Below are 26,821 nucleotides of genomic sequence, written 5' to 3' on the forward strand. Positions count from 1 at the left end.
TTAAACTACTTATCTTCCAATATTTAAACTAATCTACTCATTAAATAACTCGCATACGGTTTTTTTTTCAGTGCGCCATTATTTACTCCCAGGTCTTCCCATTTTAAGAGGTTTTTGTGACTCAATTCTTTATTAAATTGTGGCATAAGAACTCTTTATAAATATCAATGCGGTATTGTGCTGGCATTGAACAAGGACCTGGGCCGGGATTCTCCCCTACCCGGCAGGGCGGGGGGTCCCGGCGGGATGGAGTGGTGTGAACCGCTCCGGCGTCGGGCTGCCCCAAAGGTGCGAATTTCTCCGATAGGCGCAGCGCGTCCCCCCCCCCCCCCCCCCCCCCCCCCCCCCGCTGAATCTCTGGTGCCAGAGACTTCGGGGGCGGGATTCACGCTGGCCCACGGCGATTCTCCGACCCGGCAGGGGGGGTCAGAGAATCCCACCCCTGATGGCTGAAAGCAATAAATACATTTGTTCCACTTTAATTGGTTACTAAATAATTTAAAGCTGAAACCTAGATGAGCAAGTGCCCTTCACAATGGAAACTTTCCAATAAGTTTCTGGCCTCCCTTAATACATTTTGCTGCCTTTATTACTCAAGGTCTGTGTGGTGATTGTCCCTTTAAAGACAACACAGGAGAGTAAGGGTCACCTGGCCTCAGTGACCAATCGGGACTCAAGAGTGTGGAATCGCTGCATGGTTTGAAAGGTTCCCAGGCAGAGACATTTTGAGAGCAAGCTACAGCCATGTGGTTGCTGTACAATTCTTATTAATAAATATTTTTGTGTACACTAATGAAGTCTGTAATGGTGCAACAAGGACAGGATAAACACCGCCTCTAGCCTGACACCTGAGAGTATCCTGTTTTAATTGAAGTCAGAAAAAGAAAATTACTCATCGGAATGGCTCTTTTTGATGAATGGACCCATTTGTCTCCTCCACGGAGGACCTGGACACAATACGGTGTGAGCCTTGGGTATTGTTTCCAAGCAAAGAAAATTGGCGAGAAAGGAAAATGAAAAGCAATTCTCCTAAGTGTTTGTGGAACTCAAGGCATAACCTTCTTCACAGTCTCTAAGGCCCAAGCGGGCCCAACTCCAAATCATTTAGTGAGTTAGTAGAATTAGTGAAGGGTCAATTGCAGTCTCAGCCATCAGTCATACTCCAAAGATTCAAATTTACTTTGAAGCCGAGAGCCCCAGGTGAAACTTACATTGTTAAACTGAAGCAATTTTGGAGTATTGTGATTTTGGAGCGACCCTAAATGATATTTTATGGGATAGGTTCGTCTGTGGCATGAACAACAGCGTGATTCAAAGGAGATTGCTTGTAGAGGTTGACATAAATTTTAAACACGCAATGGAGATATCACTGCCCATGGAAAGCACTGAAATGGTGCCACAAGACCTACCAAGCACACAAAATTGTGGGGTTCACAGCCAGCCATGGTGCCAAAACCGCCAAGCAGCCGTGACGCGCAAAACAGTTTCAGCCACCAACAAAAGAAAAAAGTACAGAACAAGCAACCAGTCAGTAATGCTTAAGTGGAATGATATCGGTACTGCTTGAAGAAGCTGACTGTTTTTATTGTCACAAAAGAGGACATTTGGTAAAGCAGTGCAGAGCGAAGTCAAGATAGCTGAATAATCAATTGACCAAAATTTTACAAGTATAAAATGTGGAAGAGCCCAGCACCAGTGATTCTGGCATTCACTCTCTGTTTAATTTAAAAACAGTCATGATAGACCCTATTACTGTAACTGTCTGGGTAAATGGGAAGCCTCTTAAGATGGAAATGGATACAGGGGCATCAGCAAATGTGATGAGCTTGGGCAGCACGGTAGCACAGTGGTTAGCACTGTTGCTTTACAGCTCCAGAGTCCCAGGCTTGATTCCCGACTTGGATCACTGTCTGTGTGGATTCTGCACATTCTCCCAGTGTCTACATGGGTTTCCTCCAGGTTCCCGAACAGGCTTCAAAATGTGGTGACTAGGGGCTTTTCACGATAATGTAATTGCAGTGTTAATGTAAGCCTACATGTGACAATAAAGATTTTTTAAAAACAATACCTAAGAGGGAGTCCAACCATTGAACTTAAAGAGCACTTCTAATTTTTCCCAATTAAGGGGCAATTTTAGTGTGGCCAATCCACCTACCCTGCACATCTTTTGGGTTGTGGGGGTGAAACATGGGGAGAATGTATAAATTCCACACAGCCAGTGATCCGGGGCTGGGATCGAACCTGGGTTCTTGGTGCCATGAGGCAGCAGTGCTAACCACTGAGCACTTCTGCCAAGTTGAAGACTTAAACAGGAGAAGCAATAAAAATAAACTGCATCACAATGGTACCTGGAAGATATGGACAACAGTCTACACAGCTCCTTGTGATAATGGTGACAGGTGAAGGACCAAACCTTCTCGTCCATGATTGGCTTGAAGAAATCAAGGTGAACTGGGACGGGAATTTTCAAGTGCACTAAAGGGGACAGCCCAAACTGATCACAAAATACAAGAGCATCTTCTGTGATGAATTAGGCAAAATTAAAGGATTACAGGCTAAGATTATACCTAGAAGTCACTCCCCGATTCTTTTGGGGTAAGATCAGTACCACATGTCTTATGAGAGAAAGTGGATATTGAGTTGAACACGTCAGAATAACTATAATAATAATCTTTATTATTTAACTAGGCATTATCCAGCCAGTTCAGTCCTCAGAATGGGCAGCACCTATAATCCCTGTATCAAACCCAGACAAGACCATCCGCATCAGGCCACCAAGCTGTATAAAAATCCAATCCTGAGAATTGAAGAGCTGTATGCAAAGATGGCAGGAGGTCAATCTTACATAAAGTTGGGTATGAGTCACATGTACCTGCAACTCAAATTAGATGACACTTCCCAGGGGAATGTCACGATAAACACACATTTATTCCAGTACACACACCCACTTTTTGGTGTGCAATAATCCAAACGACAATGGAGATTCTGCTTCAGAGGCTGCCGTGGGCTGTAGCATACCTTGATAATGGCACCATATAGCCGGATTGACAAAGACCCAGCATCCAGCAAACTTAGAGGTGGTGTTAAAGACATTTCAGAAGGGTGGACCTCGTCTCAAGCAAGAGAAGTGCACCTTTCAGACCACTGAGGTGACCTACCTGGGGCACCATGTAGAAGCACAAGGATTACACCCAATGGAAGACAAGGTCAAGATGATAAAGAATGTGCCTGTCCCACAAACATAGCTGAACTGAAATCGTTTTTGGAGATGGTAAGTTACCATGGACAAAAAAACCGACGATAATGGCCCCTTTCCATATTCTGCTAAATAAACACCATTGTTGGTCTTGGAAGGCTCCCGAGGCGGAAGCCTTCAACAGAGTAAAGCAATTTCTGCATTCCTCAAAGCTGTTAGTATACTTCAACTCATCTGAAGAACTGATATTGACATGCAAAACCTTCATGTGGTACAGGTGTGGTGTTGTCCCATCAGATGGGAGGCAGCTCTGAAAAGCTGATAGGATATGTGCCAGGAACCCTCTCAAGGGGTTGGAAATGGAGACTCGCAATTCGAGAAGGAAGGACAAACAGTAGTCTTTGGCCTCAAGAAATTCCACAAGTACTTACATGGTAGACAAATTACCAACGTTTCTGACCACAAACTACTCATGGGTCTCTTGAAAGAAGACAAGGCTATCTCACTGATTGCCTCGGCAAAAAATTCATCAATAGCCATTAATTCTGTCCGCCTATGTATATACTTTCAAGCACCAACCTGGAACACACATTGTGAATGCAGATACACTTAGCCACCTATCCTTGCAAAAATTATCATGCCATGTGTCTTTGTTCTTTGGGAACAGAGGGAAGTAGATCCTTGGAAAATAGGCGACAGGTTTAGATAAAGGATCTGGATCGGCGCAGGCTGGGAGGGCCGAAGGGACTGTTCCTGTGCTGTAATTTTCTTTGTTCTTTGTATTAAATTTATGGGTGGCACAGTAGCACAATTGTTAGCACTGTTACTTCACAGTGCCAGGGTCCCAGGTTCGATTCCCAGCTTGGGTCACTGTCTGTACGGAGTCCTGCACATTCTCCCTGTGTCTGCGTGGGTTTCCTCCGGGTGCTCCGGTTTTCTCCCACAAGTCCCGAAAGACATGTTGTTAGGTAATTTGGGCATTCTGATTCTCCCTCTGTGTACCCGAACATGCGCGGAATGTGATGACTAGGGGCTTTTCACAGTAACTTCATTGCAGTATTAATGTAAGCCTACTTGTGACAATAAAGATTATTATTATTGTATACACATTGCCAGTTTCGGCGAAGCAGATCAGGAACTGGATGAATTAAGATCCACTTTTTCCCAAAGTAGGAGACACAATACTTATTGTATGGGTAAATGAGCCAGTTTCCGAGGAAATTAATTTTTTACCCGTAGAAAGAATTGATTGTCAGCATGGCATCATATTCTGGGGAGCAAGGGTAGTCATTCCTGTACCAGGCAGAGAGCTGCTCCTACTGAATTACACAGTGCTCATCCTGGCATCCTTAAGATGAAGATGCTTGCCAGGGAGTTATGTGTAGTGCCTTGGTATGGATGCTGATATCGAGAAGCTAGTCAAGAACTGTCAACAGTGCCAATTGCAACAAATGTTGCCTCCTACAGACTCATTGCACCCTTGGAAATGGCCTGGCCAGCCATGGGTACAAATCAATATTGATAACATTGGCCCATTCCCGGGCATAATGCTTTTGTTCGTGATTGATGCACACTTGAATGCATGAACATTTTTAAGTTGAAGTCACTTACAAAGCATAGTACCATTGAAAGATTACGCCAATGCTGTTCAACTCACAGATTACTTTAAATCATGGAATTAGACAATGGAACTGTATGCGCAAGTGCTGAGTTTCAAACTTCACAGCTCTCAATGTTATTAATCATATTAGAACTGTGCCTTATCATCCAGCATCAAATGGACCAGCTGAGAGAAATTTCCAAAACTTTCAAGTCTGGCCTGAAGAACTGTCAGGATGAAGCTAAAGGACCAAATCTCACATTCAATTCCGCCTTACTACCTATTATAACACTCTACATCCAACAATGGGAGTTCCAACTGCAAAACTACGAATGAAGCGTCGTCTCAGAACGAGATGAGCCCAGAGTTTCCAATTTGCTGGGACCGGTAGAAGCCAGCCAAAGTAATCAGAAAGCAAACCATGATTCGCATTTTAGCAAATTAAACCATGTACATGAGAAATTACACTAGTGGATCAAGTTGGATCCCTGGAATTATTGTCTCTGAGACTGGATCCCTTTTCATACAAGTAGACATGGATGGACGGATCGTTGGTGAACACGTTGACCACGTTGAGAAGTGAGTGCTCCAGCAGTCAGTTTTGCCATCAAGCAAATGTTTTTGAATCTGTAAACAGCAAAGTATCTGCTCGACCCTGTTATCGACATAACGGATGTCTCCATGGAAGTAATATGATGAATCGGCTGTGCAGAAGAGGTACCCGTTACTGTGGTTCCTTGATCCTGTGGAAGCATCTTAGACAACAGAATTACGTCTCTCTACAAGAAACAGGATACCCCCTTCAAAGGCTTAATTTATAATCATGTACATAATGTTCAGTTAGTATTTAATACAGAGTGAATTAGTTATTGAAGATTGTATGAAGGAGTTTAAGGGGGAAGGGATGTGATGATTGTCCCTTTAAGAGCAACACAGCAGACTAAGGGTCACCTGGCCTGGGTGACCAATCAGGATTCAGTGTGAAATGATCCCATGGTGAGGAAAAGCTCCTAGGCAGAATCATTTTGGGAGCTCACTACAGCCAAGCAACTGCTATACAATTCTTAATAATAAATACCTTCTGTGTTCAGTATGAGTCTGTGAAAATCCATCTTTACACTCTGGCTCATTGTCAAGTTGTGCCAGATTAGAGCAAAAATGGTTGTTTTGCATCATTCATAGAATTTACAGTGCAGAAGGAGGCCATTTGGCCCATTGAGTCTGCACCTGCTCCTGGAAAGAGCACCCTACCCAAGGTTAACACCTCCACCCTATCCCAATAACCCAGTACCCCACCCCAACACTAAGGGCAATTTTGGACACTAAGGGCAATTTATCATGGCCAATCCACCTAACCTTGCACATCTTTGGACTGTGGGAGGGAACCGGAGCACCCGGAGGAACCCACGCACACACGGGGAGTATGTGCAGACTCCGCAGACAGTGACCCAAGCCAGAATCGAACCTGGGACCTGGAGCTGTGACGCGATTCTGCTATCCACAATGCTACCGTGCTGCCCAAACATTCCTTCAACTGATGCAAATAATCTATTCCTCTTCCCCCAGCAGACAACTGCAACAATCAGCGCCCCAATGGGACTGCCCTAGCTAGCACATTTGGATGGAGAGGAGGACCCACATATGGATTTCCCATGCTGGTCAGGATACACAGAATAGTGAAAATATCTGGTTTTAACAGATTAATGCTGAGGTCAGCTCATCTTCCAAAAGGAGGTTGTACAGCAATGCCAAAAAAGCATGACTAAGGTATTCCAATAACTGACACATTATGTTAGTGGCTTCAGAAGACTTCCCTCGTCATGTTCTCGTTATCTGGCGAAACAGACTCAATGGGCCAAATGGCCTACTTCTGCTCCCACGTCTTATGGTCTCCCAATCACAGGTCTTGCTTTCAGTAGAACTGTAAAAATGGAGGTGAACAGCCGCCAGCCATAGACTCTACACCTGCCTTGATGTCACCAACTATTTCTTGTACACCATCTATCAACAATTTTCTAACAGTGTTGACAGAAAGGCAGCTTCATCTCTGAAAAGACACCCGCAATTCTCATGCAGGGATAGTATTAGTGTATGTGGACAGTCATGGTGAGTTGTGACCTGCAATATTTTTCACTGCCTCCCAGGCATACCACAATGCTGAGCTGTGGAGATGATACTGCTGTGGAACGGAAAAAGGTCTACATCCTCCCAAACATTTGTGTGTAGCAACAACTCTGACTGAGAAACATTAAATGAGCAGATTAGCACTGGATTGTTTGCTTACTTGTCTTCAAACTCACTGTGAACCTCAAGTTTGTTTTCCTTTCAATTTTATCCTTGAGCATTTAATATCTGGCATCTTCAATCTTAGCAAATTGCAATAACATGTTTCAATGTCAACTTAACGCTCTACAATTTTATCACCTTACATAGCCTTCCTCTCCATTGTTTCATAAACTCAAATATTTCTGAACACGTAATCTTTCCTTTGCACAAGGCTCAATGTGTGGTCCCCCTCCCAAATTCTTCCCGATCTTCCAGCAACTTGACGTCTGAATCTCTCCAATCAGGTTAAGATCTTCCTAAGTCTTGCCTTCTGTAATTCTTGAGCTGCTACTACTGCTTGTAGATATTCAGGGATCAGAGTTGGACAGACCTTACACACCCACTGCAGACTTAGAAACCTGCCAATTTGATCATCTGGCCCTCCTAGCTTATGGAAACCAGAAGTAGATCTTGTTCTCGGGTTTTCAATACCATTCTGTAGGTCTTAAGTAGGTTAACTGTATGTATTTATTATCAACAAGAACTATGTATATACATACAGTAAAGGTTCAAGCTAGGAGCTTTTTCTGTGCACATGGGACTGACCCCAAGGTGGTATGTTTCTGTGTTGTAACTCCTATGTGTTTGTAGTGAACTCAGACTCAATAAAGAAATTATAGCTTTCTTAGGAGAAATCCAGAACTATAATTTTATTAAAGCATACGAAGTGGCAAAGATTAGTGGGGAGACTAGAGGACAGGGGAATCTTTAGGCGGCAACAGAAAGCTACTAAAAAAGCTATAAAGAAGAATAAGATAGATTATGAGAGTAAACTTGCTCAGAATATTAAAAACAGATCGTAAAAGTTTCTAAATATATAAAACAAAAAAGAGTGGCTAAGGTAAATATTGGTCCTTTAGAGGATGAGAAGGGAGATTTAATAATGGGAGATGAGGAAATGGCTGAGGAACTGGACAGGTTTTTGGGTCGGTCTTCACAGTGGAAGACACAAATAACATTCCAGTGACTGATGGAAATGAGGCTATGACAGGTGAGGACCTTGAGATGATTGTTATTCCTAAGGAGGTAGCGATGGGCAAACTAATGGGGCTAAAGGTAGACAAGTCTCCTGGCCCTGATGGAATGCATGCCAGAGTGCTAAAAGAGATGGCTAGGGAAAATGCACTAGTGATAATTTAACAAAATTCACTAGCATCTGGGGTGGTCCCGGTGGATTGGAAATTAGCAAACGAGACAGCATTATTTAAAAAAGGAGGTAGGCAGAGAGGCGGGTGATTATAGGCCAGTTAGCTTAACTTCGGTAGTAGGGAAGATGATGGAATCTATCATCAAGGAAGAAATAGCGAGGCATCTGGATGGAAATTGTCTCATTGGGCAGATGCAGCATGGATTCATAAAGGGCAGGTCGTGCCTAACTAATTTAGTGGAATTTTGTGAGGACATTACCAGTGCGGTAGATAACTGGGAGCCAATGGATGTGGTATATCTGGATTTCCAGAAATCTTTTGACAAGGTGCCACACAAAAGGTTGCTGCATAAGATAAAGCTGCATGGCATTAAGGGTAAAGTAGCAGCATGGATAGAGGATTGGTTAATTCATAGAAAGCAAAGAGTGGGGATTAATGGGTGTTTCTCTGGTTGGCAATCAGTAGCTAGTGGTGTCCCTCAGGGATCAGTGTTGGGCCCACAGGTGTTCACAATTTACATAGATGATTTGGAGTTGGGGACCAAGTGCAATGTGTCCAAGTTTGCAAACGACACTAAGATGGGTGGTAAAGCAAAAAGTGCAGAGGATACTGGAAGTCTGCAGAGGGATTTGGATAGGTTAAGTGAATGGGCTAGGGTCTGGCAGATGGAATACAATGTTGACAAATGTGAGGTTATCTATTTTGGTAGGAATAACAGCATAAGGGATTATTATTTAAATGATAAAATATTAAAACATGCTGCTGTGCAGAGAGACCTGGGTGTGTTAGTGCATGAGGCGCAAAAAGTTGGTTTACAGGCGCAACAGGTGATTAAGAAGGCAAATGGAGTTTTGTCCTTCATTGCTAGAGGGATGGAGTTTAAAACTAGGGAGGTTATGCTGCAATTGTATAAGGTGTTAGTGAGGCCACACCTGGAGTATTGTGTTCAGTTTTGGTCTCCTTACCTGAGAAAGGACGTACTGGCGCTGGAGGTGCAGAGGAGATCCACTAGGCTAATCCCAGAGCTGAAGGGGTTGGATTACGAGGAGAGGTTGAGTCGACTGGAACTGTGCTCGTTGGAATTTAGAATGATGCGGGGGAATCGTATAAAAACCATATAAAATTATGAAGGGAATAGATAGGATAGGTGCGGGCAGGTTGTTTCCAATGGCGGGTGAAAGCAGAACTGGGGGGCATAGCCTCAAAATAAGGGGAAGTAGATTTATGACTGAGTTTAAAAGGAATTTCTTCATCCAAAGGGTTGTGAATGTATGGAATTCCTTGCCCAGTGAAGCAGTTGAGGCTCCTTCATTAAATGTTTTTAAGATAAAGATAGATAGTTTTTTGAAGAATAAAGGGATTAAGGGTTATGGTGTTCGGGCCAGAAAGTGGAGCTGAGTCCACAAAAGATCAGCCATGATCTCATTGAATGGCGGAGCAGGCCCGAGGGGCCAGAAGGCCTATTCCTGCTCCTAGTTCTTATGTTCTTATGTTCTTCATGCTCGGGAACAATTTCTTACTTGCTTAGCAGTAGAAAGCACATAACACATGGAGCACTACCTCAACTCGTCGAGGACTCTTCTGACAACATATTGGGATGTATAAATGGAATGACACCTAATTGTAGTTATTACTTATTCAAAATCTGCTCATTCTTGGTGATAAAGAATATCACAATTTTAACTTATCAATGGAAATCTTCAGATAAAAGGTCCTTGTATGCTATTACGTCAAACTGAATGTTAAATTAAGATCTATACAGATTACTATGTTCCACGAAAAACCTAAAACCTATCATTTCAATTGTATCTGTATTCTCGTTGAAATAGCTATACCACCACCTGAAGGAAATTCTTTAAGTGGTTGGATGAATTTTTAAAACAGTTCCAAAAAATGGCTTTAGGTTGCGCAGTAATCAAACTAAAGTTATAATAGCCACGTGTGCACTATGTTACTCAGTCCTTCCATTATTATAGAATCATAGAATTTACAGTGCAAAAGGAGGCCATTCGACCCATCAAGTCTGCACCAGCCCTTGGAAAGAGTACCCTACTTAAATCCACACCCTACCCCGTAATCCAGTAACCCCACCTAACCTTTTGGACACTAAGGGGCAATTTAGCATGGTCAATCCACCTAACCTGCACATCTTTGTACTGTGGGAGGAAACTGGAGCACCCGGAGGAAACCCACGCAGACACAGGGAGAAAGTGCAAACTCCACACAGACAGTCACCCGAGGCCGGAATTGAACCCGGGTCCTTGGAGCTGTGATGCTTGAGAACTGCTGGAAGTAGTGATTTTAGGCAAATGTTACAATTGCATGCTAGCAGAAGGAAACCATAATGGTTATCTGAACATTTCAGGAAATTGTTAGCAAGTTATTCATAATTTTCTGTGCGTTGTCCGCATTCATATAAATTGAGCCATTTGTGTAGAATTTCACCATCCATATGAAAATTGAAAGCCATTCTAAGTGACATCGCAATAGGGTAAATTTCATTTCAGGTAACATTACCAGTGATTGACACTAATCTGCAGCCTGGAGGTAGCTGCTTAGGAAAGTATGATTTCAGTGTATGGGTCATATCCTAAGTCTCTTCCTTTTGTTTCCTCCTCCAAATACCTGCAAAGTGGAGGAACTTTAGAAGCAATTTTGAACAATTATCCACCCAGCCACACTAAAAAAGTTGAGTAATTGTGTTTCACATCCTAATTGATATCCTAATGGGATGCCATTCAATTTTTCTGCACCTGACTGCTTCCATTAAGTTAAATGGAGCGATTTACAAATCTTCAACAGATCTCCAGTCAAAGAGCTAAGAAATGTATCTATCGTCAGTGTCAGATAATTTCTAATTAAATTACTGCTTGCAATTTGCGCACCCAGTATGTGAAGAAATTATTGACAGAATGCATGCAATCTATATTCCACAGGGATGGGAAAGTACACTTATAAGAAGCAAATTCAGATTCTGGGATTATTTCCATTAGAGTCTCCTTCTGTACTGTAAATTTCCATCGCTCACCAGAAGAACTGAGTAAAAATAATTTACTGGCTGATACTTCTATCTGCAGTCCTAACATGGTAGTAAATTTGCAGTGGTTAGAACAAAGGTCTGCATTAGCCAAGTAATTTAGTGTGGAACTAACCATCCTACTGGAACCCTGGAGTTTCTTCAGAGCTCAAACTATTCATCCCCAGAACTGGTTGCACTTTGACTTTTCATCCCCTCCTTCATAACCTATTTGTTCCTACTCTCGACAACTCTGCCTCATAGCGCCGGGGATCCCGGTTTGATTCCGGCATTCGGTGACTGTGTGCCATTTACACGTTCTCTCTGCGTCTGCGTGGGTTTCCTCTGGGTGTGTCCGGTTTCCTCACACATGTTAGTGCAATGGCCGTGCTAATTTCCCTTTGAATGTCCAAAGACATGCAGGTTTACTAGTGTCAGGGCACGGGTTTAAGGGGATAGGACGGGGGAGTGGCCTAGGTGAGGTGCTCTTTTGAGAATGTTGGTGCAGACTCGATGGGCCGAATGGCCTCCTCCCTCTGCACTGAAAGGGGTTATATGGTTCTATAGGAATGTCGGATCAGCCATGATCCTATTGAATGGAGGAACAGGTTCGAGGGGTCGAACGACCTACTCCTGTTCATATTTTTTTCAAACCCATCTTATCCCACATATGCACGTCTGCCTTTCACCTTCTTCCAAACTTCTTGTGACTTTTGATCTGCACTTAAAGCCCATGTGATTCCAAATGTTTTGCATTCACAATCTCAAACAAGCAGCACAAATCAGAGATTGATTAAATTCTCATTGTCTAATGATAAGTTTTCAAACAGAAATGCAACCAGCCTTCCCTGCCATACCATCAACTCAAAAATCTTACATGTTTTAAAATCTGGAATCTCCACTTCTTTCCTCTTCCAGAGCTGGATTCCCTAAACTACATTCCTTTGTAATGTAAATAACTTTGGTCAACAACTTCAGTGTTCGAACTCTGTTCCCTTACAGGACCTATTCCACCAGTCTTCTTATGACAGACTTATCTCAATGTTAACTGTTATCAATTGGGTTGGAGCCATACCTAGCACAAAGGACGTTGTTGGAGGTCTTATCTCAGTCCCAAGACATTACAGCAGGAATTTTTTCAGGGTATATCTTAGGTCCACCCTATCTCAGCTGCTCCTCACAAGCCTTTCCTCCATCATAAGGAAAGAAGTAAGAAGTTCACTGATGATGCCTAATGTTCAGCACCATTCGCAACTTCTCAAGTAGTGAAACCAATCCGTTTTCCTATGCAGCAAGACCTGGACAAAACCTGGCTTAGGCTGACAAGTGGCAGGTAACATTCGCGTCACAAGAGTGGCAGGCAATGACCATCTCCAACAAGATAAAACCAAACCATTTCCCCTTGACATTCATGGAATTGCCATTGTTCAATCTCCTCTCGAACAACATTCTTGGTGGGGTTACCATTGATCAGAAACTGAACTGTACCCAGCCATATAAATACTGTGCCTACAAGAGAAATCAAGACGGGGAATCTGCAGGAATCACCCTGCTGACCTACAAAGCTGTCGGCCATCTACAAGTCAGGACACTTACTTGAGAAGTGCAGCTCAGCACCATCCAGGATAAAGTAATCCACTTGAATGGCACCCAATCCGTTAACTTAGGCATTCACTCTCTCCACCACCACTGCACAGTGGCAGAAATGTGTATCATCTACAAGACTGCAGCAGCAATTCAAAAAGGCTCCTTTGACAGCAGCTTCCAAACTTACCACCTCTGCCCTCTAGAAAGTACAAGGAAAACATGGGAACACTGGCAACTGCAAGTTTCTTCCAAGCCACACGGCATCCTGACTTCATTGGAAATATTCACTGTCTCTTCACTGTTGCTGGGTCAAAGTCCAGGAACTCCTTTTCTAACAGCAGTATGGGTTCTCTTAGACCACAGGGGTTTAAGAAAGTTGCTCAACACTGCCTTCTCAAGGGCAATTAGGGATGGGCAATAAAATTGCTGGCCAAGACAGCGATATCCACAACCGTGAAGGAATAAATGTTTTAAAAACTTACTTGATTGCATTTTGACCTGGGTTTGCCCTGGTACATGTGACAGCAATGCAGCCACGTTCTCCACTGAAAAATATGCAAAGTACTGGTCTTAAAATATGTACTTCCTGCATTTTTGAAATCTAAAGTTTCAGAAAAAACTAGTACAAAAATGAGGGGAAATAATTCTGAAGTGTGCAAATATATTGTATATTTTCAACATTCTTAACAATTGCAAATGGGATTTGAAATATTTAAAGGGACCAACAGTGTGATCAGAAGAATTGCTTAACTGCATTCACACGTTGTGTGAATTTTAGTGGAAGCATTGCCCTACTGATCCCTCCATTCAGGTCGTATTCATCTGCAATTCCTCTTTGCGCAAAGTGTTCACCCACTATTACTGCATGGCATGATTCCAAGGCCAATGTCTCCTATTTAAAGAACTTGAAAGCTTCCTGCATATGTTACATGAATATTCATGAGCGGATAGTTGTCCTTGGTCACTTAGAAATTGGCAGTTTATGATAAAGTAACTTCTGGGGATTGTCATTTTCCTTTTCAATGCTGCAGAAGGCCAGGCTTCTAATATTTTGACTGAGGAAGTATCAGTATTTATATAGTACTGCATCAAAACCAACTACACTTGGGAATAAATTTGAGGAATTGCAACTCAATGCTTTCCGGGCGGGATTTTCCAGCCATTCCTGCTGGTGGGGATCTTCCGATCCTGCCGACAGTGACCAGATCTTGGGCCTCCCAGTGGTGGAGGTCACAAACAATGGGAAACCCCAGTTGACAATTGCGGAGGGCCAGAAGATCCTGCTGCTGGCCAATGGCAGGGCCACCTCTGCCACTGCAAAATATGACAGACACCAAGCAAACTCAAAATTGGTAACAGCCATTTCACAAATTCCTTTTTTTTAATGTTTTCTCTCAGAAGGCTCAAGAACATCCTTTCCACTAATATAAATTTAATGAAGACATTTGAAACTTCAGATACAGGGATAATTTACCAGAGGCCTTGCCCTGAGGCTTCAGAGAAATATGGGGTTGGGGGGGCTGATTTCTAAACACAAAGCAGATTTAAGATTGGGACGAGACAGGCCGTGTTCAAAACACAACTGAGTTTCAGGCCCACAGTATTCTAGTTCCCAGTCTCATCTGGATGTTGTTGGCAGCTGTCTGCTGAAAGAAGCCGAAAATGAGTTCTGGTGGTCAGAGGTCATTTGCCAAAACCAAAGGAATGGCTGCCAGCAAGCAGAGAAGTCATGGGAAGGTGGTTTCAGAAGGGTTTTCTCAGGAGGAACAAGTGTGGAATTCGGGGCAATGGGGCAACCATGACTTTCAATGTGGAACCTGAAGCAGTATTCCTGCCTTCACCTGGTGGGCCTTGGTTCAACTGCAATGGGGGTCTCATTCACGTAACGGGCCTCGTATTTGTATACGCATTATGAGCTTTCTAACTGCATCCAGCAGACGCCTAAGCCATCAAATCACAGTTTAAATGGTTCCCAGCTGGATTCCAGATTGAATGGGAGGTTAAACTTGTATGCTCCACTTTAACAGAGTCCCCACCAGAATCTCACCGGGTAGGCTGGTTTGAAGTTCCACCATGATCTTTGTTAAATTATTCATATTTTAACATTAATTCAGTCTCAAAATGTAGACTTTGCTTTCTGGTGCCAAGAGCAGGCAGGTCCATCTTGTTCCAGCACAGCCAATCAATATTAAAAATTCCTTTGTTGTGTGCTCTTGATCCAGAGAGACTCATAAATATTGTTCACTTTGGAATCATTTAGTGTCTCTCTAGTACCTGGCAAATCCTACAATATTATTGCAGTTCCAATTTATATCCCTAAAAGGCATCATAGATTCAGAATTAGCAAAGGGTTCTGCTGAGGCCTGAGAAAAATTTCCAAACCTTCAGAAGAAAAGGGAAATTGATCCACATGAGTCAACCCCCCCTCAGGATTGACTCTGACCAATGCATTTGTGTAAGGAGTTGATGGCCCGCACCAAATATTGCGATGACCCCACCCCATCATGTAGATTTGGGCAGTTTTCCAGCCGTTTCCACCGGTAGTATCTTCCGATCCGGCCAATGTTGACCCACACCTCGGGTTCCCCAGCAGCACGATGGCAAACCATGCAAACTCGTCATTGACCTCGGCGGGGAGAGTGGAAGATTGCACGAGCAACCAATGTTGAGCTGCCTCCGACATGGGAAAATGGAGGGGGGGGGGGAATCTAGAAAATTCCAGCCAAAGACTTCTGGATTAGGTGTACATTGATCTTGATCTCTTTGGATATCCAACAGCCTGCAATTCCTTTCTATCGCTACTTGGAGTGGAAAAAACAGGAGGAGAAGGAAATAAACATTAAAAATGTTGAAGGATAGATCAGTAAGAAGTCTTACAACACCAGGTTAAAGTCCAACAGGTTACCTGTACCTGTACAGGTACCTGTTGGACTTTAACCTGGTGTTGTAAGACTTCTTACTGTGCTCACCCCAGTCCAATGCCGGCATCTCCACATGAAGGATAGATCAGAATAGAAAAGTTAAAAATGAAAAGTGAAGTCACACAAAAGGAGTAAACAGCCAGACCTGACAGGGAAAGAAGAAACTAACTGAGCGACATGAAAGTAAAACATGCAAACGTTAATACTAGAGAAGCGAATGGAGTTCCAGCAAGACTAAAACTAAAATAGGATTCTGTGTCGATCGATTAGAATAAAATAGTGGAGCCTGGCACATATGCAAAGGAGTTGCAGAGAAAACAGTCTGATACATAATTCCATGGCCTAAGTGCTTATGATTTTCCAACTTAAATAATTTCAAAAATGTTATATTATTTATTAGTGCATCCGAAGATTATAGCAGTGCTCCAAATTGTAGCAATGCAGGTTTCAATACCTAACTGATCATTCACTTTTCTCTTTCCTCCCCATGTCACACGCATTTCCCAGATCAAATATCTGCAAAAACTCATTCTGGACTCTGTTCATGTTCCAGCCCAAGTTAGCAGCACAAATAAACATGACTACATGTTTTTCCTTTTCTGAAACATATCCACATTTCCACCGATCATCATGCATGCAGCAAGACCTGGACAACATTCAAGCTTGGCTTAATAACTGACAAGTGACATAAAATGCTGGGCAATGGCCATCACCAATGAGAGAGATTCTCACTATCTACTCTTGACATTCATCGGCTCACCATCATTGAATGCCCCACCATTAACGTTCTGGGGGTTGTGCTTTCCTAGAAGCTTACAGGCGCCCTATCGATATTGTATACAACGAGTTAGAAAGGTGAGCTGACTCCTCACTTATCCCACTCCTTAGTTGGTTATAACACAGTTCGATTTTAAAAGGTGATATTGCCAATTCAATCTAACATACTTAACTGTGTGTAGCTCATTGTAAAAAAAAAGCCTGCCAATTTCCTTAAGTTAACAAGTAAAGAGTTAGTTTTATTGCTAAAACTCACTTGGGTAAAATGCAGAAATTAACAAAGGGTTACAATGTACAACTATTATGCACAAATATGTTGACTACACAATATTGCAAAAACATTCCCCACCCCAACCACGCCAACCAGCATGCAAAAAGAATTAAAATCCTGCAGGGTATCAGATCTTAAACTTGGCCAAGTACTAAAACTCAGAAACAAAATATTCATGGATGGTCCAGATGTGTGTTTTACACAGTAGCTTTCTGGTACTTGGGTTTCCAACTGGAGCAGTCATTCTGCACTTTGGCTGGTTGATTCTCTTTTCCCTTGGATATGGTGGTGTTGATTCGGAATCCTTCTTTAAGGTTTGCAGCAATTAGGTCTTCTGCTGGGCTTTCAAATTATAAACAGCTCGGCTTTGATGAGAGACGTTTCAAGGAAAGTGAGAGGAGAGGAGGCTGTTGCCCCTGTGACTCTAAAGCAGTTAGTTCAAATCCAGTTTCACACCCAAATTTTGCACACAAGAACTGGGTTGCGTGACCTTTCTCTGGTTTCAATCTGGGCTTATTTTAGCCATTGTTTCAGAATTCAGATCTCCATAGACTCTGTACGTAGAATATTACGGCCCCATTGCAGCAGGGACGTGGCCAGAAAATGCGATAAGCTGTTCAAAAGTCCATTGAATTTGGCGGGGCCAGAAAATCTCACTGGAAGGCTAAGCTGGAAAATTCCACCCTGTGTCTCCATAAAACAGCTTGTGTCCTTAATGCAACATACTGGTTGCTGAAGGTCAGTATCATTTGCTTCGCAAAAGTATACTTTTCAAAAGTTCAATTTGTACATATATATGTCTAGCCAATGACATTATAATTGAATATTCTGTGTGATACATCTTCATAACAACTGGGGCTACAAGAGCAGGTCAGGGGCAGGGAATGCCTACTGTGAATACTCACCTAGTGACTCCCAAAGTTAGCTCAGCACCTATAAGGCATGTTAGGAGTGTAATGGAATACACGCCAATTGCCTGGATGAGTGCAGCTCCAACAACATTCAGGACGTTTGACGCAATACAGGACATAGAAGCTGTCATCTTAGGCCATCATCACCCGCAGCATGTATCAATTCACAGCACCTTTGAACAATGTGGCCTCTAGCACCTCAAAGAATAGGGGCGGTAGGTTATGGGAACGCAGTTACCACCTCCAAGTCATGAACTATCCTGACTTGAACTATGGGTAGAATTTTCCGCTCCCCCTGCTGAAGGTCGCCTGCCTTTGACTAATGGTGAGACCTTCTGACTCAGCCATGTTTCTGTGTTTTGCGTGCCCCGCACCCTTCGCCTCCAGGGAAAGCATTGTGGGGGTTACCTTCAACAGGACAAGACATTCGTGCCAGTAGGAAGGGTCAGAAAATGTTTGCATGCCTTACCATTCCTTTACTGTGGCTGGATCAAAAATCTGAAACTCAATCCCTACCAGCACATGAACGTGTACCGCACCAATGGATGTCATAATATGCACCATGCACATCATGAGGTAAAAGCAGGCAGTGACAGACACCCAAGTGAGCCAATCACATACAGGACAGAACACAACCAATCACCAGTCAGAACATCAGAGGGGGGCTTCCAACTATAAAACCCACGAGGCATCAGCACTCCACCTCTTTCCACTGGTGACAACTGTAGTGACAGTCAGGGTGTACATATCAGTCAGCACCTTCTACACGGGATCAGAGCTAGCCTGGTCTAGACAGTTAGAGTTAGTGTACTTAGCGTGGGTAGAGAGTCAACCCACAGCCCGATGTAGGCATTCTTATAGGAGTTCAATAAATCGTATTGAACCAATGCCTATGTTTGGTGGATGCTTCATAGTTTATCTGCATCGTGTTGCCGTCCATGTTACCCATAGTGCAATAACACACATGGACTGAAGCAGTTGTTCAAGAAGCAGCCCATCGCCACTTTGTCAAAGGCAATTTGGATTGGCAATAATTGCTTGCCCAGCCAGTGATGATTACATCCCACCAAAGAAATAAACTGCACAGCAAGGGAAGGAGGAAAAACATATCAAAAAACATGGCCAGCACAGTGATGCAGTGGTTAGCACTGCTGTCTCACGGCGCTGATGACACGGGTTCGATCCCGGCCCCAGGTCACTGTCCGTGTGGAGTTTGCACATTCTCCGCGTGTTTTTGCGTGAGTCTCACCCCCACAACCCAAAGATGGCAGGGTCGGTGGACTGGCTGCGCTAAATTGGCCCTTAACTGAAAAAAGGAAAAGAATTGGGTACTTTGAATTTATATTAAAAAGAAAACATAAAGACAAAAAACTGTGCCCATTTGTGCTGACGATCTTTGGACTGCAATATAAAATTAAAACTGAAACGTCTTACTTTGTCAGAAATACTTTTCATGGTTGCCTGAGTTAAGGAAACAAAGTGACCAATAAACAGTTCAAGTTAAGTCAAGTACCTAGCATAGTCTTTTATGACTGATAATTAAACAGTAATGCTATTATACCAGTATATGGAAACAAAACTCTGGAGCACAAACATGTTTTTTTTTCAACCAAGCTCTGTAGCACAACATGTTTTTTCTTTCAATTCATTCACGGGAAATGACGTCACTGGCACCGTGAGCATTATTACCCACCCATAATTGTCCTTAGAAGTGTTGGTGAGCAGCCTCTGAACCGCTGCAGTCCATCTGGTACAGATACACCCCACAGTGCTTGCTGGGAAAGGAGTTCCAGCATTTTGATCCAGTGACTGTGAAAGAACAGCAGCATATTTCCAAGTTAGATGGTGTGTGGCTGGAAGGGAACTTGCAGGGCTGGTGTTCCATGTGGTGCTGCCCTTGTCCTTCCGGTGGTAAATGTTGGGGATTTGGAAGGTGTTGTTGGAGAAGTCTTACTGAGTTTCTGCAGTGCATCTTGCATAAGGTACACACTGTGCCCACTGTGTATCAGTGATGGAGGGAGTGGAAGGTTAAGGTGGTGGATGAGGTGCCGATCAACAGGCTGCTTTGTCCTGGATGCTTTGTATATTATTGGAGCCACACCCATTTAGGCAACTGGAGAGTATTCTATCACATCGGAACATAGGAATAGGAGAGGCTATTCAGCCGCTCCGAACCAATTCCGCCAGTCAACGCAATCAGTGCCTGATCATCTCCTGAATGCAACATTCATGCGCCAACCCTATTACCCTTGATGTTGTTTATAGAAATCTATAATCTCTGTCTTCAGTATATCAACGACTGAGCTTTCATGGCCCTTTGAGGTAGAAAATTCCAAAGATAAACTACCCTCTTAGCGAAAGAAATAACATCTCATCTCAGATCCAAATGGCTTACCCCTATTCTGAGACTGTTGTCTATATATGGACTTCAGTAAGGCCTTTGACAAGGTCCCTCATGGCAGACTGGTACAAAAGATGAAGTCACACAGGGATCAGAGGTGAGCTGGCGAGATGGATACAGAACTGGCTAAGTCATAGAAGGCAGAGGGTATCAATGGAAGGGTGCTTTTCCGATTGGAGGGCTGTGACTAGTGGTGTTCTGCAGGGATCGCTGCTGGGACCTTTGCTGTTCGTAGTATTTATAAATAATTTGCAGGAAAATGTAACTGGTCTGATGAGTATGTTTGCGGACGACACAAAGATTGGTGGAATTGCGGACAGCGATGAGGACTGTCAGAGGATACAGTAGGATTTAGATCATTTGGAGACTTGGGCGGAGAGAGATGGCAGATGGAGTTTAATCCAGACAAATGTGAGGTAATGCATTTTGGAAGGTCCAATACAGGGAGGGAATATACAGTGAATGGTAGAACCCTCAAGAGTATTGACAGTCAGAGAGATCTAGGTGTATAGGTCCACAGGTCACTGAAAGGGGCAACAGAGGTGGAGAAGGTAGTCAAGAAGGCGTACAGCATTCTTGCCTTCATTGGCTGGGGCGTTGAGTATAAAAATTGGCAAGTCATGTTGCAGCTATATAGAACCTTAGTTAGGCCACACTTGGAGTATAGTGTTCAATTCTGGTCGCCACACTACCAGAAGGATGTGGAGGCTTTCGAGTGGGTGCAGACGAGATTTACCAGGATGTTGCCTGGTATGAGGGCATTAGCTATGATGAGAGGTTGAATAAACTCAGTTTGTTCTCACTGGAATGACGAAGGTTGAGGGGTGACCTAGTAGAGGTCTACAAAATTATGGGGCATAGACAGAGTGGATAGTCAGAGAGTTTTTCCCAGGGTAGAGGGTCAATTGCTAGGGGGCATAGGTTTAAGTTGCGAGGGGCAAGGTTTAGAGGAGATGTACGAGGCAAGTTTTTGCACAGAGGGTAGTGGGTGCCTGGAACTCGCTGCCGGAGGAGGTTGTCGAAGCAGGGACGATAGTATGTTTAAGGGGCATCTTGACAAATACATGAATAGGATGGGAATAGAGGGATACGGACCCCGGAATGTAGAAGATTTTAGTTTGGACAGGCCGCATTGTCGGCGCAGGCTTGGAGGGCAGAAGTGCCTGTTCCTGTGCTGTCTTTTCTTTGTTCTTTGTCCATTGGTTCTTTGTTCTTGTCCCTTGATTGTAGAACCCCCAACCAGGAAAGCACTCTTCCTGCATCTACTCTGTCCAGCCCTTGAAGAAATTTGCCAGTTTCAATTAGATCACCTCTCATTCTTCTGAACCCTGGAGAATACAGCCCAATCTCCTCAATTTCTCCTCTTAGGACAATTCTGCCATCCCAGGAATTAATCTGTAGAACCTCTGCTGCACTCCCTCCACGTCAAGTATATCCCTTCCTTAGATAAGGGGACCAAAACTACACACAATATTCCTAACCAAGGTTCTATGTAATTGAAGCAAGCCATCGTTCACTTCTGTACTCAAATCCTCTTGCTATAAAGGCTACATATCGTTTTCAGCTAAAATCGCTGGGCTTTTAAAGCAGATCAAGCAGGCCAGCAGCACAGGTTCGATTCCCGTTACCAGCCTCCCTGGACAGGCGCATGTGGCGACTAGGGGCTTTTCACAGTAACTTCATTGAAGCCTACTCGTGACAATAAGCCAATTTAATTTCATTTCATTTCATTCCTAATTGCTTGCTGGACCTGCAAGTTAGCTTTCAGTGACTTATGAACAGACACCCAGTGTCCCTTTGAACATCAACACTCCCCATCTCTCACCATTAAGAAATACTCTGCATCGCCGCTCCTCCTACCAAAGTTGATAACCCCACATTTTTCCACTTATAATCCATCAGCCATGTTCTGTCCAAATCCCCTTAAGTCTCATTGCATCCTCCTCCACAACCTACATTTCCACCTAGTTTTTTTGTCATCTGCAAACTTCATTTGGTCCCCACGTCCAATCATTGATACAGATTGTGAATAGCTGGAGCTCATTGGAGGCTGCACGATAGCACAGAGGCAGCACGGTAGCACAGCGGTTAGCACTGTTGCTTCACAACGCCAGAGTCCCAGGTTCGATTCCCGGCTTGGGCCACTGTCTGTGCGGAGTCTGCACATTCTCCCCGTGTCTGTGTGGGTTTCCCTCCGGGTGGCTTCGGTTTTCCCTCCTACAAGTCCCGAAAGACGTGATGTTAGGTAATTTGGACATTCTGAATTCTCCCTCTGTGTACCCGACCAGGCACCGGAATGTGGCGACTCGGGGCTTTTCACAATAACTTCATTGAAGCGTTAATAGCAAGCCTACTTGTGACAATAAGGATTATAAAAACCAGTGATTCTTGTGGTGACCCACTATTCACAGCCTGCAGTTCTGAGAATGGCTCATTTTTACCAATTCTCTGTTTCTGTCCAATAACCAATCTTCAATCCAGCCAATATTATCCCCTATATGGCATGTTCTCTAATTTATTTACCAATCTCCTGTGTGGGATCTTATCAAAGGCCTTCTGAAAATCCAAGCAATCACAGCCACTCATGGTTTTCCATTACGTACTGCAAGTAACACCCTTAAAAAAAACTATAGTTTTTGTCAAACATAATTTCCCTTTTGTAAATCCATGGTGACTCCGCCCAATCCAATCATTCTTTTCTAACTGTCCAGTTATCACATGCTTCAAAATAAATTCTAGTATTTTTCCTACTACTGACATCAGGCTCAGGTCTGTAGGTCTCTGTTTTCTTACTCCCTGCTTTCTTAAACATTGGGGTTACATTGGCAGTCTTCCGATCTGCAGGCAGCATTCCAGAATCATTCCTGACTTGTGTTGTGTAGATGATAGACAGGACTTTGGAGAGTCAGGAGGGGTTACTTGCCTCAGGTTTCCCAGGCCTCTGACCTGTTCTTGTAGCAACAATATTAATGTGTCGGGTTCAGTTCAGGTTCTGGTCAATTTTAACCCCCCCCCCCCCCCACCCCCCCCACCCCGCCTCAGGCTCATACCATAGGATGTTGATATTGGGCAGATCCTGTGATGCTATGTAGCCACCTGGGGTGGCCCCTTCCTGATTCCAAAATGGAACCTGCAAAAGTGTGCAGGGAAAAACGGACAGCACTAGGGAAAACAAGCAGGTGCAAGGTTCCTGTGTATTAAGATTTGCAGAACCCACGACAGACTGAACCAATAGCCATTAGCATATAATGAGCTATCTCCGGGACAAAAAGGAGAAACATTGAAATAATCGAGACCAGGACAGACTCCCCGGCGCCAGTGGGAGCTAAAACAAAAGTGCAGCCCAACGATCAGGGAACAACTCCGGTATTGGGAAGAAAATCAATACGAACGATTGGGACATGGTCCAATAATTGGGACCAAGTCGGGGTCCACCTCTAAAGGGTGCAAAACCCTTGGGGTATAAAGCAGAGTCCTCAAGTTCAGTTCGCTCTCTTGAAAGCTCTTGGGAGAACTCTCACCTTGGCTTAGGCTCTCAGCAATGAGAGGCCCGCCAAGCACCAGCCAAGTAAGTCTAAGGTCAATGCACACTACGAGATAGACGCTCCTAGCTACTATTCGATACTAGTTCGAAGCCAGCAGTATCAGAAACCGGACAACGGCCCATTGTTCCTCTGACTGAGTGGGCCACTTGAAGCTAAGTATAGGCTTTTAGTAATAGTTGTAGTTTAGCAAGTAGAGTTTATGCATGAGTAATAATTGACTGCGTGTATAATAAATGTGTATTGCTTTCAAACTTATAAACTGGTGTATTGAGTCATTGATCAGTACTTGCTTTGAACCCTGTGGTGGTATCAGAAAGATACCTGCGACTCTTGAGCAAAGGTAATTAAAACAGTGAAAATTAAGGGAAAGTATAACGAGCAACAGCTAATGTCACTGGAATGTCAAGTGGAGATGGTTAGTCTCTTGTGTCGAGACAGTCATTACCTGGCACTTGTGTGGGAAATGCTGTATAACGGTTTCTCTCCTTCCTTTTCTCTTCCAAAAACTGACAAACAGTCCCCGTGATTCATTAACGAAGGTGACCTTCTAATAACTTGCTGTGTCCACAGTTGTTGATGTGAGAACCAGGGCTGGGAGCAATAAACTACTGGATTCAATACTATCAAATCCATCTTATCCTCCACATCAACTGCACAGGTACACAACAGGAAAGATTATTTTAATCAGGGATGTTGAGCCATCTCCAGCGATCTTAATGGCACGACAGCTGAAATCAACTATTCTGTGCAAGCCAGGCTTTGAACCTACAACCTTCTCAGCCTGTATAGTTCAGGTCCTCAGTGAACCATATAACGGCTGTTTCTGACGCCCAATTCAGAAAACAGGAGGATTTCCACCCACTTTAGCTATTGTCTATTGCATACTGACATCATTCACTGAGAATGTAGCATTATTCAGAGCACAAACCTTACTGCCTTACCAATTAACTTCTATACTCACGCTTCTCAATGCAATTAAACAATATTAAAATGTTAAAATTGCAAACCACAGCACAATAAAGATAATGTATATTGCTGAATGATTTCACCAGGGAAACAAACACAATTTTGGTTTGTATTTCAACCCTGGATGAATGATAAAGCTTTACTCCCATTTTTTTGTCCTCAATTACAACATCGGACAAGGACAGAATAAAGTTATTGTCTATTAAGGGAAGTAAATAAGTCCCAAGTAAATAAACCTTTTACAGTCCCTGTGTAGGCATTTCATAAAACTGTTAAATATGCAAATGTCAAAATCATATTTGCAGACACCTCCTACAATAGAAACTAGGGCCATAATTTTATGGCCCCTCATGCCTGGTGGGATATTACAGTCCCACCAGAGCAAACAGCAATTAAATGGCTCTCCACAACTGCTGAGGCGGGGGGGGGGGGGGGGGGTACATCATGTTGGGGTCCTAAAATCCTGGCCTAAATGAAGAAGGCACTGAATAGAGGGCGTACATCGGACATGCCGTGCTAACTCCACGTTATTGCAATTACGCAGCTCTTCCTTGAGTTTTTCTTCTGCCGAGTTGATGTTCTGTAACTGCAAGGCTGAAAAAAATGAATCATTGTATTACGAGCTTCCATCTCACGGAGGAGGCTTTTGGTCAACCCACAATCAATAACATGCTCTGAAAACTCTGCTGATATTTTGACAACTCCACCATAGCAGCTGAAACAATCCATAACATTCCAAAGCAATCAACAACATTGTACATAAAAGGAGCCACGCTATTCTAAAATGTAAAAAGTCAATCTGCCCCACATTCCAATGTTAATTGGTTCTTGACAAAATTATGTTATCTGGATCCATGTCTTCATCCAAGCTGATCAGCTCTCCCTTGGAAAATACCCTATCCAGTGCATTAAATTTAGCTGAAATCCATTCCATTAGATTTGGAGATATATTGTTTGCTGAGAAACAGACTAACAAAGGGGGGTGAAAATATTACCTCCACCCTCACAGAACTCGACACCATTCAGCATGGATAGTGCAAAAAGTAATAGGCTTGCAACAAATGGATTAACCAGGTTCCAGTTATATCATTGCTATAAAAGAAATTGCGGGACACAAATGTGCATTTTTACTATCTGGAACTGGATCGCAGCTTCTACCCTTAAGAACAGAATTAGATTCATATCTATGTTTTCTTTTGATGTGAATATATTTCAATGTTTGCTTGAGAGGAACGCTGTACAAAGTAAAACGTCTTTCTTCCTTATAAAAAAAACCCTCTGGTAATGTTAGCGATGCAACGTCCTTCAAAGGTAATCTCCCAGAAGGTGATGATTAATAAAATTTTAGTTATTAATGGGGTGAGAAACACCAATGCTCAAGAATGGGTGGACAAACCTGCACACCGCTGGAATAGAAGAGTTTAGGAACGACATTGTATTAATTTCTTATTTAAGTGTCAGCTTTATTGGTGATGCCGTTTATTTATTCAGGGGCACGGGAGGGGGGGAGGAAGGCAGATTTAAAGTTTTGTAGAGAAATACATCTGCGGCGAGATCAATCGACCCTGGGAACTGACCCCTCCGTCTCAACTGTTGTGAGGGCGCTGTTGATACAAATGCGAGCGCCTATTGTGTGGCCGCAAACAAAACAGGGCACTGGTCTTAAAGCGTGACAATCCCCCGTTCTCTCCGCTCTCAAGTAATTACCTTTCATCGGAAATTAATGTTGCCGACCGATCCCTCCTCCAGCCGTGCGGGGTAACAAGGCACACTTCACTGCGGTACAGGGACAATTACAGCACGGCCATCCTTCTCTCAAATTAAACTCTTCCCTCCCCCTCCAACACAAACACAGACACACATTTCTCCAAGACAAGGCGGCAAGCCGCTTATTACGCGCTGCGAAGCGTTACCTTCCCGCAAGCAGATTCGGTGCCACCCCCTTTGCTGAGAAGCTCGCACCGCCCCCGCTATCTCCCTCGCCCAGAGGCAGCTCCTTTTGTGGAAAGACTATTAAAGCAATGGCCCCCAGATTGCTGGGGAAAGCAAATGCACAATATTGCAGAGACAACCACCCCCCAGCCGAAGTGGAGATTTGCCCGTCAACGCGTTAAAAGTTTAATGTTTTGGTCAAAAACGTGACTCATTTCAAAGGCG

General features: G+C 43.5%; 1 protein-coding gene across 2 annotated transcripts in view; it reads right to left on the bottom strand.

The window, feature by feature from the left end:
* Positions 1–26,574, bottom strand: part of LOC119979037 (neuron navigator 1-like) — an 806,372-nt gene extending 779,798 nt beyond the window's left edge. For both annotated transcript variants that reach the window (XM_038821010.1, XM_038821009.1), the window contains exon 1: positions 26,372–26,574. The gene's annotated coding sequence lies outside the window, so the exon portion shown is untranslated. The remainder of the gene's footprint in view (positions 1–26,371) is intronic.
* Positions 26,575–26,821: the final 247 nt, after the last annotated feature.

The sequence above is a fragment of the Scyliorhinus canicula genome, chromosome 15 (genome assembly GCF_902713615.1).
Source record: "Scyliorhinus canicula chromosome 15, sScyCan1.1, whole genome shotgun sequence".
Taxonomy (NCBI): Eukaryota; Metazoa; Chordata; class Chondrichthyes; order Carcharhiniformes; family Scyliorhinidae; genus Scyliorhinus; species Scyliorhinus canicula.